Genomic DNA, 17351 nt, shown 5'->3' with positions numbered 1-17351 from the left:
TCAGCCTATTGTCAGAATCATTCCAACAGTTATGTTGACTCACGTAAGACATATTCAGGTCGAGCAGGGGGAGACTGTGCAAGTTTTAGAGAAGTATAGCATGCGTCCTCATGCATTGTGTCGGCTCTAATTGGGACAAAATGTGTCGCCTCGCTAAAATATTGTCATCGCAGACATAAATGGGCCACTTGGAATAAATCCTTGACAATGTGTTCCCAGCAGGTCTGTTCGTAGTTGACCCTTTTTAAATTGGTACCACTTCCCTTCTGAAAATCATTGGGAGTGTTATATAACATCAGTTATCTCCTGAAGCCTTTTCTCTCTGCAGCGCTTTGATTCTCCTGTAATTGCCTCTGTCAGTGTATTCTTTTGTCAGTAAATTGAAATGCATTGTTCCCCAAATTTAATTTTCAGGGTGGTTTGTGCTAAAGCAGGTTTGATGGAGTATCAGCCATGAGCAGATTCCTGGAGGAGTTAGGTACCGAAGCAGCAGTTCAAGGATTTCAGAGGTCTTTGGAAAAAGCTTGTCTGATGTGACTGTTAACACCACTGTCGTTTGACACAACATGAAACAATACAATAAGATAATATACACTGCACTAAGCAGCAGAGTCACAGTGGCAAGAACAAGTGCCTTTTAAAAGGCATAAAATTCATTCCGATGCATGCAGGAAGTTAAGGAAGAGTCACACAGATTTAAACTGAAAGTAACATTTAAGTCTATAATTGATTGCGAGCTTTCTTTGCTGTGTGTCCATGTAATGTTATTTCCTGCAGACACGTGTGTACAAATGTACGACAAATGGAAACAAGACCACTTCCCATGCTTCACATCAAGACAACATGTGAAATCTGAAAATAGACATCAAACATATACATAGCCGTAAGTAAGGTCCTTTACCTGCTTTTGTAAAGTGTCTCCAGATAACATCTGTTATGAATTGACGCTATACAAATAAATATTGATTGATATACGGCCCACTGCACATGTTCCAGCTATAAATACATTAACCTGATGTCTACATATATTGAGTGCTTTTCCTTTGCCATTTGTCAATTTTTTTTAGCATAGGTTTGTAACACAATAATAATAAGAAGAGTGCCTTGAAGGTATACCACAAAGAGATAAAAAAAAAGTCATGAGATATAAGGGTCAAATGACTTATTAGAGACACAAAAACAACCACAGCGAGCTTCATATGAGTGAACTACGACCATACACAACCAGCAAACGATGGATAAAAAATACATAAACGTATAGAGACAAAAAAATCCAAATAGATGCAGCTTCAATACAAAGCAAAGTGACTGCAAAGAAAGAAACCAAAGTTTCACCTAAGATGTTTGCAAATGTTCCTCTGATACTGTTGGAGCCTAATGACAAATCTAAGCACTGATTACTCCTGTTTGTGCGAGCGGAGTGCTCTAAAAGGCACAAATTGGGATGGATGGCACCTCACTAATCACAGATATGAAGGATGATTTCTCCCCCTCTTTCGTCTATTTGTGCAGCTGTTGTTCATGCAAAGGGGTCCACAGTAACTGTTGATGTGAGAGACTGTCAACGCAACAGCTGTCGAAGACCACTTTGGAAGCAATTACGATCGCTGTGACAGAGAACTGAGCAGCACACTCATCAACTGAGGAGTCCCACTTCTGCTTCGAACACTCCCGACACTTCAAACTGGCAATTTCAATTCAATTAAATTCTATTTGAGCAGCACATTACATACAAAGGTAGAAGAAAAAGATAAATAAACACAGTACAACCTAACAAAATCAAAAGACAAGGATGTGAGACAGCTCACACTTGTCTCTTTGCTTTGCGATGTTTGTGTCTCCGTGTGCTTGAATTGCAAACTTGATTCATCTGTTTCTTAAAATTATTCTTCAGCCTTGTATTCGAGGTCCAAGCTTGTTTTTTTTCTCGCTTAGTTTCCATAGTAATCTGATATCCATAATGCAAATGTGGCCTTGTCTGATTGGAGACCTTGCGGTAGCTAATGTTAATCTATTTACAGCAGCGGAGTGTAGGCAGAAAGCAGGGACGGCGTGTACAGTATATGATGAACTCGAGTCCGTCTGCTGTAACAGTGTTATTTCAAACGCTCCACGTGTTGCCACAGACTTTATAAAACAGCCTATAATCTCAGTGACACCGCCCATCTGAAGAGAACTTTTAAAGCACGTAGATGATGGTTGCCTTAGGGATTCATAAAAGCTCAGAGATGCAACACTCATCTTTTCCACTCACTGGTTTTCATTCATTAATGAGGGACACAATGAGGGCAAAAAAGATGTGAAGAAGGTGTGTTTGGTCTGCACAGCCTGCAAAGCATGCTGGGATGGCCTGCATCCTATTTACCTTCCTAAATGGGAATCTGATTGTTTTAATCAAGATTAGGCTAAAATACATTTCCCCAACTATATTTAAGTTCCCTGTTAAGGGCCAAACTTCAATTTAGTAATTTCCCGGTTTATTCCCATTCATTCCCATTGAAAGTTTCCAATTTTGTTTGGAGGAAAAACAAACAGGTTTGTATTACAAATAAAGCTCAATGGAAATATATAGTTACAAGTCAGAGCTCATCATTTGAGAGAAATTGAACTGAACTAGTATGTGGACATCTGTTTCTCTGCTGACGCTGTCTGACTGATCAGGCTATATTTATACGCTTTCAGGAGAAATATGTTGACATGCTTGATTGTGTGAGAGAGTAAGCTCTGGAGCTGAGAACAGGTGTTTGCTCATAAACTCCTCTAATGATTATAATGGAATGTGCCGGATCCAGGAAACAGCTTCGCACTTTATCGAACAAATAGTTGTTAGTTATATTTTTCTGTCTGTTATGAAAACATGTTTATATTACGTTCTGTGTCACTTCACCAGCATCTCTTCAGAAACTAAGAACATCATCATGGCCTTTGAGTTGAACTTAAATGAAATCAAAATAGTCTTCAGCCCTGAGCATGTTGGCTTTAGCAGTCATCACTGAGCCGCTGTAATCTTTTAACAGGACATCAAACTGTTTCTGTTGCATCTATAATTAAACAGTATCTGATGTTTTGTGAGTTTCACTAAGACGGTGGTTCATAAATGTTAAATGTTCATTCCTGCATGCTCAGTGTCTACTACACCCTTCCTTCTGTTGCACCCTGAAGAATGGCTTCCTTGTGCAATCTTTAAAAATAAAAAAATTCCGACAGCTGCAAACCATTTGTTCAACATCCAAGTCAGTGCAGTTACGCTGCTTGCATTGATTTCCAATTGATTCTTTTTTTTCCCCCTGTCTTTTCTCTTTTCACGGTTTCAAACTGGTGTAAAAAACATCACGAACAAAGACGTCCTTCTGTGGCCCTGCCCGCTGATATTCAGCTGGATCCTTGTGAAGATCCTTTGTCTTGTTTTTGTCTTGTTTCGGTTAAAGATGACGATGTGATTCAGTCCTGAAGGTTGGAGGACAAAAGCAGCATGATGTATTCTTACTCTTTATTCATCTTTTCCTCACAGAATGACGAACACAGAACCCTGAAGTTGTTCGGAGCCAAAAACTGACTGAAGGTTTCGCCGTTCTTCAACAGAAATGAACTCTTCTGCTTTGCTTTTCATTGAACCGCATTCGCCATTCAGCTTGATCCTCGTCAGAGATTATAAAACAGCTGAGTCACAAAGTCTTTCTTTGTGTATTTTCAACAGCTTCAAAGCAGCAAGTCAAGTTCCTCAGAAATGATGCAAAAAGCAAAGAGATGGCACCTGTTGAACATTTGAAGACGCAGAGTATCTGAGCTGCTGTATGAATCATGTGGATTGATGCAGCACTGGAACAGATCACCATCAACATGTAACACTTACATCCAGTCCCCACATACCACGTGCACGCCGCTGTCTGTCAGCGGCACGCTTTTGCTGCGTCGGACGGCGCGCGTCACGTGAGCGCAGCTGCACAAACATCTCAGGAGAATTACAAGCTCACGCCGGACTAAAGAGAAACACGTGCAAACATCACTTTCCCTTTCTGAAGATGTTGTTCTTCTGGTGCCTGTTTGACGTAAAGTTGATAAAGTGATGGAAAGTACGATCAAGGGTCCATAACTATATTCTGTTTAGTTATGAAATTGATCGAACGCTTAAAAAATAAAACAAGATTTCAATAATACCTTCTAATTCGTAGTTTCCAAATCAGATGCATGATGATTGAAGCTGGTCTCGCTGATGTGTGTTAATGTTTCTTAGTGTTTTGGGGTTTACTTGTTCAGTCTTTAGAGTTTTATTCTGTAATGTCCTCTCCCTGTTTCTGTGTTTTCTTCCATCCTTCAGTTTCCTGTTTCTTCAGTGTTCCATGTTTTATTTTGTAGTCTTCAGTGTTTCCTGCCTCTCTGTGTTTGCCCCGATTTGTCTCACCTGTGTCTACTCAATGTCTGTTTAGTCTCAGTGTTTCTTCCCCTCTGTGTCAGTTCATTGTCTTTTGTAGTCAGTAGTTTGTAATAAGTCGTTCGTCTCCCTCTGCTCTGTGGATTACTTTTGTTTTTTCTCCTTGTGGATTTTTTTGGTTGTTTGGGATGAACTTTGGACATTTGTTGTAAGTATTTTTTTGCCTTTTTGTTTAAATAAACCTTTTTGTTTTAGGGCAGAAGTAGTCTTTATAAAAAGCGTCAGCCTCATGTGTTTGGCCTTGGTAGTTTTATTTCAGTCATGACAATACAGCAGCTCGACCGAAGGAGCATAAACGAAAGAATGTCCACAGTGTCTCCTCCCCCTCCTTACCTGAGGAAGAGAAGGACACACATGATCTGTGCTTTCAGAGTAAGACTATTTTCAGCCAATGGACTTTGATACAGCCGAGAACAAACTAATGTAAAAGGGTCAAGGTCTTTTAACTGCAGGAAGAAACCTAGAAAACAAATGTTGTGTTTGAAGAAATACGAGAGAAAATGTACAGAGCAACACAGAGATATGGCATTGGTTCTTTTAACCATTAAATTAAAAGTGTGACTATATTTTGTGTTTTGCACATGTGAAAAATGCAGATTAATATGAGTCTATGAGGATCTGATCACAGGGAGCTGAAGCCTTTATATGAAACACGCAGTGGAGCCTGAAACATCTGTTTCAATTAGTTTAATCGGTGGACACAAACGGATAAAATGAACAGATTCAGAATCACTGCCTCCACTTGATGTTCTTTCTGTTGAAGCCTGTTTGTGTTTCAGTCGTTTTCATCTGATGTGAGCAGCCGAGGTGCGCGCGCTCACACACACACACACACACACACACACACACACACACACACACACAGGTTTGGGACGCATTAAATCAAACTGGGAAACTGTGATGTCTGGGGAAAAAAAGAGACTTATTGGAAAAGAGATTTGTCTCATCTGAGCCGCAGCTGCTTCTGTCAGATAAGATAAAGAAAGCGAGACACTGCTTCAGTGTTTATTTGGAGGACAGAGATGGACGTTCAGCCTCAGCAGTAGACAGACACATTTCAACATTTAACTCTTGCTTTATAGTTTTATCATTAAACTATTTGTCACAGAACAGATAACGGGTAAGAAAAAAAAATCAGGATTTGGACATATATGTTGATTTTTAAATCAAGGCAGGTTAACCATTAGGGCAACTGGGCAGTTGCCCAGGGCCCAGGATCTGTAGAGGGCGCAGGGCAGTAAGTGCATTAGCAAAAAATCAGGTCAGCTCTCGCTCTGGTTTTGCCACAGCACCTTTCACAGTGCCTGTGTTCTGTGATCGTGGTGGTTGTAGTGTTGGTGGGTTTACTGGGGGGAAGATTTCCTGTGGGGCACTTGAAAGTTGCTAACAAACGGCATGTTGTTGTTACTCTGTCCCTAATTAAAGCCTTTAATAATCAAAATGTTCCCTCCGTAAACCTCGATGAAATAAAACCTCTGAAGCCCGCGGGGGAACGAGGCGGTGTTTTCATCTGTTTATTCTGCCCATTAACAGTCCTGATGGAGAAGAGCAGACAAACAGAATAGATTTTAATTAAAGTGTCTCATAAAAAAAGAAACTTTTCTCTCGTTTGTGTTTTGTTCAGTTTGAACACACAAACATATTTTTTTACCCTATGTGCAGAATTTTACCTTCGAGCCCCCTAAAGTAACATTTCTGTTGTGTATGTACAGTGGGGGGGAAATCCTGTTGATATTTCGGCTTGACCTCCATCTTTGGGCGGTCAAGCCAGCGGTCTTTCTTTCTTTTCTTTTTTTTATTCCAGGTACATGTGTGAAAAGCAACTTAGACTTTTTTTTTTACGATTTTTGCCTAAAGTTTTTCTGGACATTTTCAGGAGTGTTTGTGAAAGAATGGCGCACGGTTTAAATACACAGAATATTATAAAGTGTGTACATACAAACAACATATTTCCACCCTAAGTTACTTCTGTTTGGAGATAAACCGTGTTTGAGTTTAAGATTATTAACTGTTTGTTTCATGGAATAAGATGAAAGTTCAATCAAGAAAAAAATCAAGGTGTGATGAAAGTACTTAGCTTGAGCATACAAACGTTTAGAAAACAAATGATGATTTAGTGTATGTGAGAATTTATCAAGATGCTGAAAGTTGTTTCCCTTTTGACCTCTTCCTGAACGTTAAATTAATGAATGTATTAAATGTCAGACATTCGATCTCTGGCGGGTTCATTAATCTCAGGATCAATAGAGACCAACAGCGCGTTCGGGTGTGAAAGCTGTCAGACTTTCAGCAGGTCGACCTTTAAACTCGAGAACATTTGTCAGTCAGACGTTTGTTCACAGATCTGGGGTGAAGCCGAAGAAGTTTGATGATGACAATTTGATATTTAGAGATTCCAATCGATGATGGAAAAAAATATTCTGTTACAAACAAAACATCTGAATTACTGCTGATTCTTTGTTAAGAAATAAAAAATGAAGTATTAAAGCACACATGGCCTTTAGGCATCAAAAGTAAAGTCCTCGGTCTGCTTAATGATCTACGGTTTGTTTAAACTGATGGATCAATATCAGAGCAGTACTTACGGTGAAGCTCCTTCTGGGAGGCCTCCTGTTGCTTCAAACACTCATTCCTCTTTGGAAGCAATTGATAAAAGAAGCTGGCGCTCAACATGGCGACCTCCATTGTTTGGCCTCTTTAGTGTGTCCATTTTTTATACAGTCTGTAGTGGAAATGCAAACTTGATTTGAAACTTTGGTGATGTCATCATTTTTAGCTCATGAGGTAAATGTATGAGTTTTCCGATGATAAAATCTGCAGCGTCAATAAACGGTTTGTTCTGCTAAACGCCTGATGGTTCTGCCAGACTTTCACCAGGCGACTTCAAGCCTCTGTCGGCAGTTAGAGGCCATTTTCATTGGCTGCGCCGTGCAGCGTTCTGACCTCCTGGAGAGACTTCCAGAGAGCTGGCCAATCAGAAGAAGCAGGCAAAGGGAGGAGGGGCCTTACAGAGACAGCAGCTAAACAAACCACTTTAGGCAGAGGCTGAAATGTGTCTTTTCACTCCCACCAGAAAATAAATTAAAATAGGAATAAAGGATCTTTAAGGTAACCATCCAAAGCAAGCGTCCATGTTGTGCTTTATCTAAAGCAGCTGTCAAATAAATACAGATGTGTAATAAGAACAATTTTTCTACCTAAAAGTCAGAGAGTAGAAGTATTACATTGATTTAAAAATACATTTAAATGTATTTGAGAAATGTTCTCTCTCTACTGAATCATTGAACGTGTGATATTTGTTTTAGCGTTTTGTGTCCTAGTCCACAATTAAGTAAAACAGAATCCTGAAGGTAACCAGCAGAGAGCTCATCAGTTTAAATAAAAAAAAGCATCAAAAAGCTGAAGGTCAAAGAGCCTCTCAGAAACATGCTGGTTAATAAATCATGGCTTCATATGAGCAATGGTTTCAGATTGAACACACTGCTAATCTCTCTTGAATATGGAGGCATTCTGCACAACATCGATGTTTTCTTGTTTGTGTTTTTCTCTCCTGCAGGATCCAGTTGATCTTTTACAGATGCTGTTTATTCTGATGAAGGCAGCAGGATGAACGTGGGCTGTTTTTTGACCTTTGTGACGCTGTGGGAATCAGTCCCTGAGGCCCGGTACCCCTCCCACTACACACACACAAACACACACACACTTGATATACTGACAGATTGTAATGTGAAAGCTTTACTTGTGTGATAATCTGGCTCCAGGCTGAATAATTAGATCTTAAAATTGACATTTCTTTTAGGACCAGTTTACATCTGGCTCTTCTTTTGAGGGGCGCTTGTTTAGCTCAGTCAATAAAGTAGATGTGGAGCTTTGATTGTCTCAAAAATATTTTCAAATGTGTGAATAGATCTACAAATGAGTAAACAACTCCACAAATGTGTAAATAAAACTACAAATGTGTAAATAAAACTACAAATGTGTACACTAATCTACAAACGAATAACAAATCTCCAAGTGCATACACTGATCTACACAGATGCACAAATTTGAACACATGCAAAAATACAAAATATACACTTACACTGTTATTGCTCCAATTTTCTCTTTAAGTAGGAATCAAAGATGGAAGACTTTTTATTTGTACAAAAAAATCTCTTTTTTTCTGTTTTAGTCATGCAATTGTTTAAGTCTCTGTCAGTGTTCTCCTTTGACAAGATACTTCATCCACCTGACAGGTGTGGCGGGTTTTGGTTTTGGTTTTTGTCAGCCACCCCCGTGAACATTTTCTGGGGTGGCCACTGAGCTGCAGAATGAAGATTAGAACTTTTTCTATTAGCCGAGGTCAGATTGTGACGCTCTGCAGAGGTGATCATGAGTCACAGAGGGAATCATCTATTGTTCTTTTGCCACACTTTGGGCTCGATCAATACACATCACAGGAAAAGAAAGAAGAAGCATCTTTTTTTGTGAGCCCCAAGGCAGCAATCAGCTGATCAGCAACAAAGCACTATAACACACACTCAGAGACACACACACTAAAAAAAATCTAATTAAAATGTCAGCTGTTATTTATCACAGAGGCTAAGGACAACTGAACCACAGTCTTAATTGCATGAACCTTTAGGTGCCTATGATGTCTTTGGTTTTTATTACATTTTCTGGTTTCTTGTAAGGCAATATATAAATCCAAGCTATCATTATTATTATTATTATTAATTACTGTCGCTTGAGGTTGGCTGCAGAGGCACCAGCAGCAGAAGTTTCCAACAAACGAAATAGGATCTGATAGGCTCGTGTCTCTATGGGCACACATTGAATTTGTACCCCACACAGTCTCCTGTTTTGATTTTATGAAGGATTAGCGTTATTCACAATAAGGTGCGAAGCTTATCTGATTGACAGCTGGGCGACGTGTAAAGACCAAACTTAAAACCCTCCTCAGCTCCAGCTCTCAGCCTGTTGTTAAAGGCAGGGTTGGTCATTTTCGAAAACTAGCACGATTTCGAAAGAAGCATCCTCTCCATTCTCCGTATTCACCCACCACCTTCCCTCTGTGCTCCCTTAAAAGCCACGCCCCTCACTTACATGCACAAGCGCCATCGGTCCAGAATCGGATTTCAGCTCATGCATGCATGGAGTAGAGAGGCTGTGATTGGTTTATAAAACGTGGTCCAAGTTTTTACGTGTTTACAACAGCTATGACAGTTTGTTTTTGTTTCTTTTTCAGAGAACTTGAGTTATTAATTACTCTCAGGACCTAAAGACATTTTCAACCAAAATCTAAAAAGGTGTATCTGGAGAAAATTACCCTGCCTTTAAGTTGAGACTGCATTTTCAGCTAATATTTATGTGAACCCATACCCCAAATATGATCAAAACTGGGATAAGGCTCAGACCTGGGAGTCGTTTTCATTTGAAGTTGTTTTGCCTTTTTTCATTTTAATTAATATTCATAGTTAGTAATATTTTTATTTTTTTTTACATGCACACACTTTCTCTCTGTGTCACACACACGCGCGCGCGCACACACACACACTGTCCTACTGTGTGTGTGTGTGTGTGTGTGTGTGTGCTCAGTCTGTTACCAGGTTACAGACTGAGACGATGCTGCGCTCAGTTTGGCTCCGATGCTGCGGAGTGTCACAGACTCTCTCGGTGCAGCCTCGAGTGTCTCTCTGCGCATGTTTCAGAGCTACATCCCGGGATTAGACTAGACGGAGGGGAACTGTTGGAGAACATACAAGAGGAGCAGAGGAGGAGATGCAACTCCTTCTGACCGGGGAATAAATCAATCTGATTATCTCGCGGTGTTTCATCGTTTATCCTGAATCACCGGAACACAGCGGGGTGTCGACTTTCACATCACAGGTGAGTTTGCATCATTCATACTGATTTTCTTTTTTTTTTTCTTTACACGACCCACAGGAACATCTATACGCTATTAAATCAGATGGACGTTCAAAATGCCACACAGTGTGTCATGTGTCAGTGACTGCTCTGAAGTGTCAGCTCACCTTTTCACTGAGACAATGATGATCTCCTCAAACATCAGCAAACCACGACAAAAAGAAGAAAAAACTACTGCGGAGGGTTGGGAGACATCTTCAAGTTTAAAGATGGTTATCCTCAATGGTTTTTGAAGAAGCATGTTCTTTATTTCACAAAGTTATAGTCTATTCTAAAAAATAAAATATACATCATTGAACGAGCTCTCACGTTTCTCTCCAAGCAGCCTGTATAGAAACGATAATATAATATGGCCATTTGTTTTAGGTTTATTTATCTTTGTGGTTGTTTGATTCTTTTTTTGTCTTTTCAGTTATTTCGTTTCCTCGTGTTTTTGTATGTTTCAGTGTTACTGTTCATTCCTCTTGTTTGTAGGTTTGTTGTCTCTGATTTGTTTGTGTCTCTTGGTTTATAGCTTGGGGTTGTTTTAAGACTCACCTTTTGGTCTGTCAGTGTGGTGATGGCGGGTGTTTAGTGTCTTTGTAGTTCGTCCGTTAATCGTCTGTCTCTTTGTGGTTGATCCGTGTCATTGCTGTGGATGTTTTACTTTGTTGTTTTGTATTTATTTGACTAATCCCAGAGGGAAAGTCTGATTTACACTCTGTTACTTATGGCTTCTCACGCAGGCGGCTGTGGCTGAGTTGGTGGAGTCAGTTGTCTCTCAACTGGTATAGGTTGGGGGTTTGACCCCCAGCTCCTGCAGCCACATGTCCAATGTGTCCTTGGGCAGGAAACTTTTTACCTCCAAGTTGCTCCCACTGCTTTGTCATTGGTGTGTGAATGGGTTAAATTACTTCTGATGGTCACTTTACAAAACAGCCTCGACCATCAGTGTGTGATTGGGTTTGAATTTGTATGAGCGCTTTGAGTAGTCAGAAGACTAGAAAAGTCCATTTACCATCAACATGTCGGAGTGGAGCTGCTTCACTTCAATGCAGGGAGCGCACCAGAGCTGTTGTACCATGCTCAAGGGCACCTCGGCAGTACTCTGGAAATTGCCTGAAATCTCTCCAACTATCAGACCAACTTCCCTTTTTTTTAGGGGCCCCACGAGGACTTAAACCGGAGACTTTTTACGGTTCCAGAAACAAGTCCTTACAGACTAAGCTGCTGCTGCCCAAAATGTTTGTAATGTTGGTAATTTTTGTTTCTTTGTGGTTGATTTGTTTCACACACGGGTCATTTTGAGAGTTGGTTGGTTGGTCTCCCGTTGGTAGTTTTCAGTCACAGCGATGGCTTTTCATTACTTCTTAATGTTCTGGAAATCTCTTTTTATTTCTTGTTAAATCTCCTTTATTTGTGTCTCTGTGGTTAATATGCGGTCCCCTGGTAGCGTTTCTCTTCGGCTGGTTAATCCTGTTGTTCGTATTCAGTATCCGTGGTAATTTTGTGTTGCTTTGTTGTTTGTCTTTGTGATTTATTTGCGTCTCCAGCTGGAAGTTTTTCTGTCTCTGTGGTTGATTTGTAGTTTCTGTGTCGTGTCTTTAAAGCTGATTTGTATCTATCCCCAATTTGTAGCTTTCCCTCTTTGTTTCAGTCTATTTTAAGATGTTTTAGATGTCTTTTTGTCTTTTTTTATAGTGTTTGTAAGTGTATTTTTCCAACACAACTTATAGTATATTCTGTATTGTCACGTCCTTAATCAAATTGTGCAATAATGAAAGGTAAGTTGACCGATTGGGACTAGCACGTTATTTGGTGCCTTAATATTAATGTTTATTATATGACAGACACTGAAACATTCATTGTATGTGGCAGCAGGTAGCCTTGTGTTCTGCATCAACAGGCTGTGTAATAATGAATTCATCCTTGACCATTCCACCTGGTACTGAGCAGCTGTCACATGATCTACCCTCGATCCACCTCACCACAGGAATCAAATCGTACATGTCAAATGTCCCCGGATGTGTTTGAGCACGAAGATCTGTTCGGTTTAGTTCAGAGTGTTACAGTGTGTAAAAATGTCTCCCCCTCACAACGTTATGCTGCATTCAATTTTGTTTTGTTTTAATATCTTAAATGGAGAAAAAGTGTGTTAAAAAAACGTGATAAAAAGCCAAGTACCCAGAGATAATCTCATGTTTGATCATGAAGGATGAAAAAGGCTCGATGTATTCATGCGCAAAAAGCAATTAAGATATCATCTGTCCATGCACAGAGTGAATCTGACAAACTCACAGACACGCACACACACACACTCCGCAGGCAGACTTGAGTCAGTCCAGCATCATTTTAGGCAAAAATTTCCTTAATTCGGAGTCAAAAAGGCAGAAAAGCTGTTGAAATTTGGAGCCGGCAGCCTTCGCAAGAGTGAATCAACATTAGCTTGTTTTTTGTAGCTTCCACAGGTTTAAGCGTTTTTCATCTTCAACTCTTGTCAAACATCAAACCTCCAATTCTTCACTGAGCTGAGTTTTGGTTTCAATGAAGTCTCATTTTAATTCAAATGAGCCAAATATTCTCAAGTGCATGTTTGGAAGTTTTCTTTATGGTTCTTATGCAGTGAATAGGATAAGAAGTCTTTAAAGACATAAATTAAACCTAAAGCGTATTCAGTTTGCTGACTCTCACACTTTTGAATAGGGGTTAGTTATTTGGACAGGTAACGTAACATGTCCACAAGAAGCTTAAATATGTGAATCCTTCTAATGAACTGCTGGTTGCCATTTAGCTCTCTTTGATTCATACATGCTTTAATACAGCTTAGCTCAGTTTAGCATCGTGTAAAGACTGAAGAAGAAAATGACGAGGGGAAACAGCTAGCCTGATGTGGAAGTCGGATATTTTAAGTTTCCAGGCTGATAACGTCATCAGGAACGCTGTCCTTCAGTTGGAATTCCTACTTGGAAGTAGTCCAAGTTAAAATCCAACATGGCTACTATACGGTGAGGCTCAAGATGTTTCCTGTCACTTTGTGTTAAATCTGCAGATAGTCATGTCTTTTTTTTTTCTTTTTTTTTTTTACATTTTTAAATACACCGACAAGCAGCACAGAAGCATTTATCCCCCAGTATCGTTTGGTTTTCCTCTCCATGTGACTCTGTTCTTCTCTCTCTCTCTGAAATGTGGAGCAGCTGGGTTCAGGCTGCCGGGCGAACGAGAGGCAGAAGTTGATGGAAATCATAATGCATTTTGGCAGCACCTCTAAAACTACCTAATTAACACGTTTGTTCTTATTTAGCACGTTCACGGGGTAACGGACTTCATGATTTTCATTCTGACAGAGTACTTCTCAGTTAGCGATTGTCAATCACATATCCTAAAAACCTGTAGCTTTCCAATTAAGGAAACAAGGAATGAAATGCTAATGAATTAGCTTTACGGCTGGAGTATGACATCTCCTCCAGCCTTTTGACTGCTTAGTCACAGCCTGTAAGGTTTTTACAAAGACAATGTCGTTCATGGTCACTATTATCAGACTACAGCTAGTTTCCTGTTGACATATCCCATCATGCTCCTGGTGCTTTACGAGAAGAAATACTTGTACGGTGTTAAAGTTAAAACAGATGAAAACATTCGTAGGATTCATTCTGACTTGTGATCGACTTTTGAAGCTGCTGTCAGGTTTATGAAAAGAGGATCCCGTGTGATAGAAGCTTATGTTCCCACTGTTCTCCTGAAAAATCGCAGGTTGTTGTTGTTGCCATGATGTTTTTTTTCCCTCTTTGTTCAGTTCATCAGGTTGTCATGCTCACACAGAGGATCAGTAAGACAGGAAAAGGTCAGAAAGCTTCCAGCGAGGTCGCAATAATCTCCTCCTGTATGATTCTCCTGAGTTTAGTAAGTCTGACTGAACCCAGAGGAGAAACCGTCTGTTAAAGTAAAACCTCCATATGAACTAATCAACTTTGATTTTAACATGCACGATGATTCATTTCAGTCCTCACAGGAGCGCTCGGTTTAGTCTCTTTCATTTTCTATTTTTCTTCTTAAACGTAATTATCAAGTTATTCATTTCCTGCTGAAAAGCATAATTAAGAGAATCAAATGCTTTAATGACAACAAATGCTCATAACTTTGCTGGCACTTTGTGTCTGCCTCTTCAAGGCTGTTTTTTAACTGGGTTAATCTTTCAAAATCCAATTTAGTCTCTCTTTGTCTTTTATAGTTTCAGGCGGATTTTCTCTGAACAATTTGACTGTTCATCCCCCCCCACAGTCAAGCTCAGAGACAATCTGAGTTTACAACATTTTTTCACCAGGTCATCTGAACCTTCTTCAGGAAATATACTATATGTATATTTATCCCCAGAAGAACAGGACTGAAGACCTGAGCGGACTGAATCTGTACATTTTATTATCTATTATTTATGTTTTTGTTGTTTCCATGAGATCTCCAGTTGTTTTTCTTTTTTTTCAATGTTACTGGTTTCAGTGAGAACATAAGGAGAGGCTTTTTTCTCCTGACCGCGGGATAATTTGCTAGTGACCAAGAAAATAAAAGAATAGGCTGATCACTGTGATAGGCCGGGGCACGACATGCCATTCTGCCTATGGCAAACCCTAAGGAGGTGAGTTAAACCTATATCATTGAGTCTATGCTAATCCTATGAAAAGTCCTATAAACTAAACTTCACTATTCAGGCTGTAGGAGTGTACATTTACTGCATTATATTCTCACACATAACGTCTCAGAGGTAACACATGAATTACAGGGGAGAGACAGGCTCGGGGGAGAACTGGCTTGTGTGTGTGCATGCTTGAGTGTGTGTATGTGGAGCTCCCTCTGTTTTTCCACACATCAGGCTTCCACGTCATTGCAAGGAGTGAATTCAAAGACATGGACATCAACATTCAGCTGTTGCAGGATCAGCAACAACAGGAGTTTTGAAAAGCAGCGTTCATGCTTCGAGTGTGGGCTTGTGCATGCATGGGGGAGAGGACGAGCAGGGAGACAGGGAGGCGTGATTTGTTGTATCAGACTGGTACCTCGTGGCAGACAGACAACGTTTTTACAGACTTACGAACTGAGATGACAGATTTTCTTCATTTCTTTTTCAGGGCACATGAATTATTCGTTTCTGTCAGGACCTAAAAACAACACAGAAACGCTTTTTCTGCACTTAAGAGAAGAAAACTCATTTCAAAATGCTTGTTTGTCGACTCACGGTCGGAGCCATTATTTCTGATGCATTCCTTTAAAAACTGCATGACTTCCCTACATCATACTGTTTACCTATTTGCATTTTTTTTAATTATAGCTGGATTGGGGTCATTAGCTTTTATTTCGGAGGAATATCATCTCAGCGTGCAACCATCACTTAAGAAATGCACCTTTAATCAAACTTGACCCGAGCTGCTGCTGAAGAGATTCTATATATCGTTGACCCGACGTGTCGAGTGTTTTTCTTCCTCCCTGTGAAGCGTTCTCTGAGGAGTCGAGAGGGTTCTCCTGTTCTTGCAGTTTATTTGGTTTCCTTTGATTTACGACGCTTGTGTCTTCTTCTTTCTTCCTCCGGTTTCCATGGTGATCTGAATTGCCAAGTGCAATGTGAAACCTCCGTAATCACGAGGAATTGTAGATATTGGAAAAAGATAAATGTGACAGTCAGTGTGCTGGAAGTTGAAGAAACCGTTCTGCTCTTTTGTTTTTTGCTGCTTAAGTTGGTTTTTCTTTTCTTTTTTTTGTGCTTTTCGCGTTCGAGCTTCGATCAGACAGAAAAAACTGGATGGATGTTTACAGACCCTGTCACCACAGTGGGAACAATAAGCTTTCACAGGGTTTATTTGATGAAGTCCATCAGGGAGCTCAGGGCACATCTGTGGTTTCCTCTCTTCTGATTTTCCAAAAGCATAAAAAAAAATCTGATTTGATTGAAGGAGATGTGCAAAAAACCAAAACAATTTTATGTTTCCTATGAAACAGAGTTTATGATGCCTCTATAGTGGTGTAAGATTGAATCCTCTTTCATGCAGCTAATAAATGATCTTTTTCAGCCTGTATCTATATGAAGGGATATCACTTAATATTTTGGATTTAGTGATAAAATGTATCTGAGGTTTTGTGGATGTTCCCATCTGATGTTGTTTTAATGAGAAGATTGATACCACTCATGTCTGCTGAATATAAAGCAAAAACTAGCTTAGCATAAGAAAGACGGGAAACAGGAGGAAATGACTTTCTTTTCATAGACGTACGGATTAATCCAAAAAGAATAAGCACCCTTCTTTACACCCTGCACACAGCATCTTGGCACGCAACAAAGTGTCATTACAATTTTTAACCAGACACAGATGTGATTTTTGACCACATTTTTCGAGATGCTATAACACAAACTATAGCTGATGTTCACATTTTGAAAGCCTCTTTGGTCCATGAATGTTTGCATGCATTTTATGAATTGAAGCAACAGTTGGGGTACGAGAGTCGTAATTGAAGGGAAACAGTTATCGTTTGTTATAACACATTGCAAGTATGCCTTATGTTAGCTAGTGGTGCAGATATTAGCTTTAGTCAAGGCTTGGGATGAAAGTGAGAGTGTGAACTTACCAATTGAGATATTTATCGAGTGTGAGACCTCTCGCCTCCTCTCAGTGTCCCACTTCATGTTCGCCAGTGTGAAATGTAAAGTATCACCATCGATCATGTGTGGGGAAGCAATCTTTTTAATTTATAAAGCTTTATAATTTATAAATCACTTGTTGATGTTATCAGGATCAAACATTTTTCACCTGTCTCCATATCACCACATTGATCGACCGACATTAAATGCCTTTCACAAAAATTAACAAATAACTGAATCACAAGCAGTGTTGGAAGCATCTTTACCTTCAAAAACACGGCTGGAACATCTTTGTCATCTGTCATATCCATTAACGGACAAGCTGCGAAGCACATTTTGATGTCTTGCCTTTGGATTCTTGTTGAAATGGTGAAGTCGTGGTAGAAAATAGCAGCTGTCTCTCCTGATTCT

General features: G+C 39.8%; 1 protein-coding gene across 3 annotated transcripts in view; it reads left to right on the top strand.

Moving 5' to 3' along the window:
* The window catches only part of LOC306838857 (somatostatin receptor 3), a 28592-nt gene that overhangs the window by 6260 nt on the left and 4981 nt on the right, over positions 1–17351 (top strand). Inside the window, exons 1-3 of one of the 3 annotated variants that reach the window (XM_079367238.1) lie at positions 4472–4580; positions 7989–8097; positions 10123–10300. The gene's annotated coding sequence lies outside the window, so the exon portion shown is untranslated. Of the gene's footprint in view, positions 1–4471; positions 4581–7988; positions 8098–10027; positions 10301–17351 lie in introns of those variants that run through there. The other 2 variants (XM_079367237.1, XM_079367239.1) reach the window with 2 other exon arrangements.

The sequence above is a fragment of the Symphodus melops genome, assembly GCF_947650265.1.
Source record: "Symphodus melops genome assembly, chromosome: 17".
NCBI classification, from domain to species: domain Eukaryota; kingdom Metazoa; phylum Chordata; class Actinopteri; order Labriformes; family Labridae; genus Symphodus; species Symphodus melops.
This window is presented reverse-complemented; position numbering and strand designations above follow the sequence as displayed.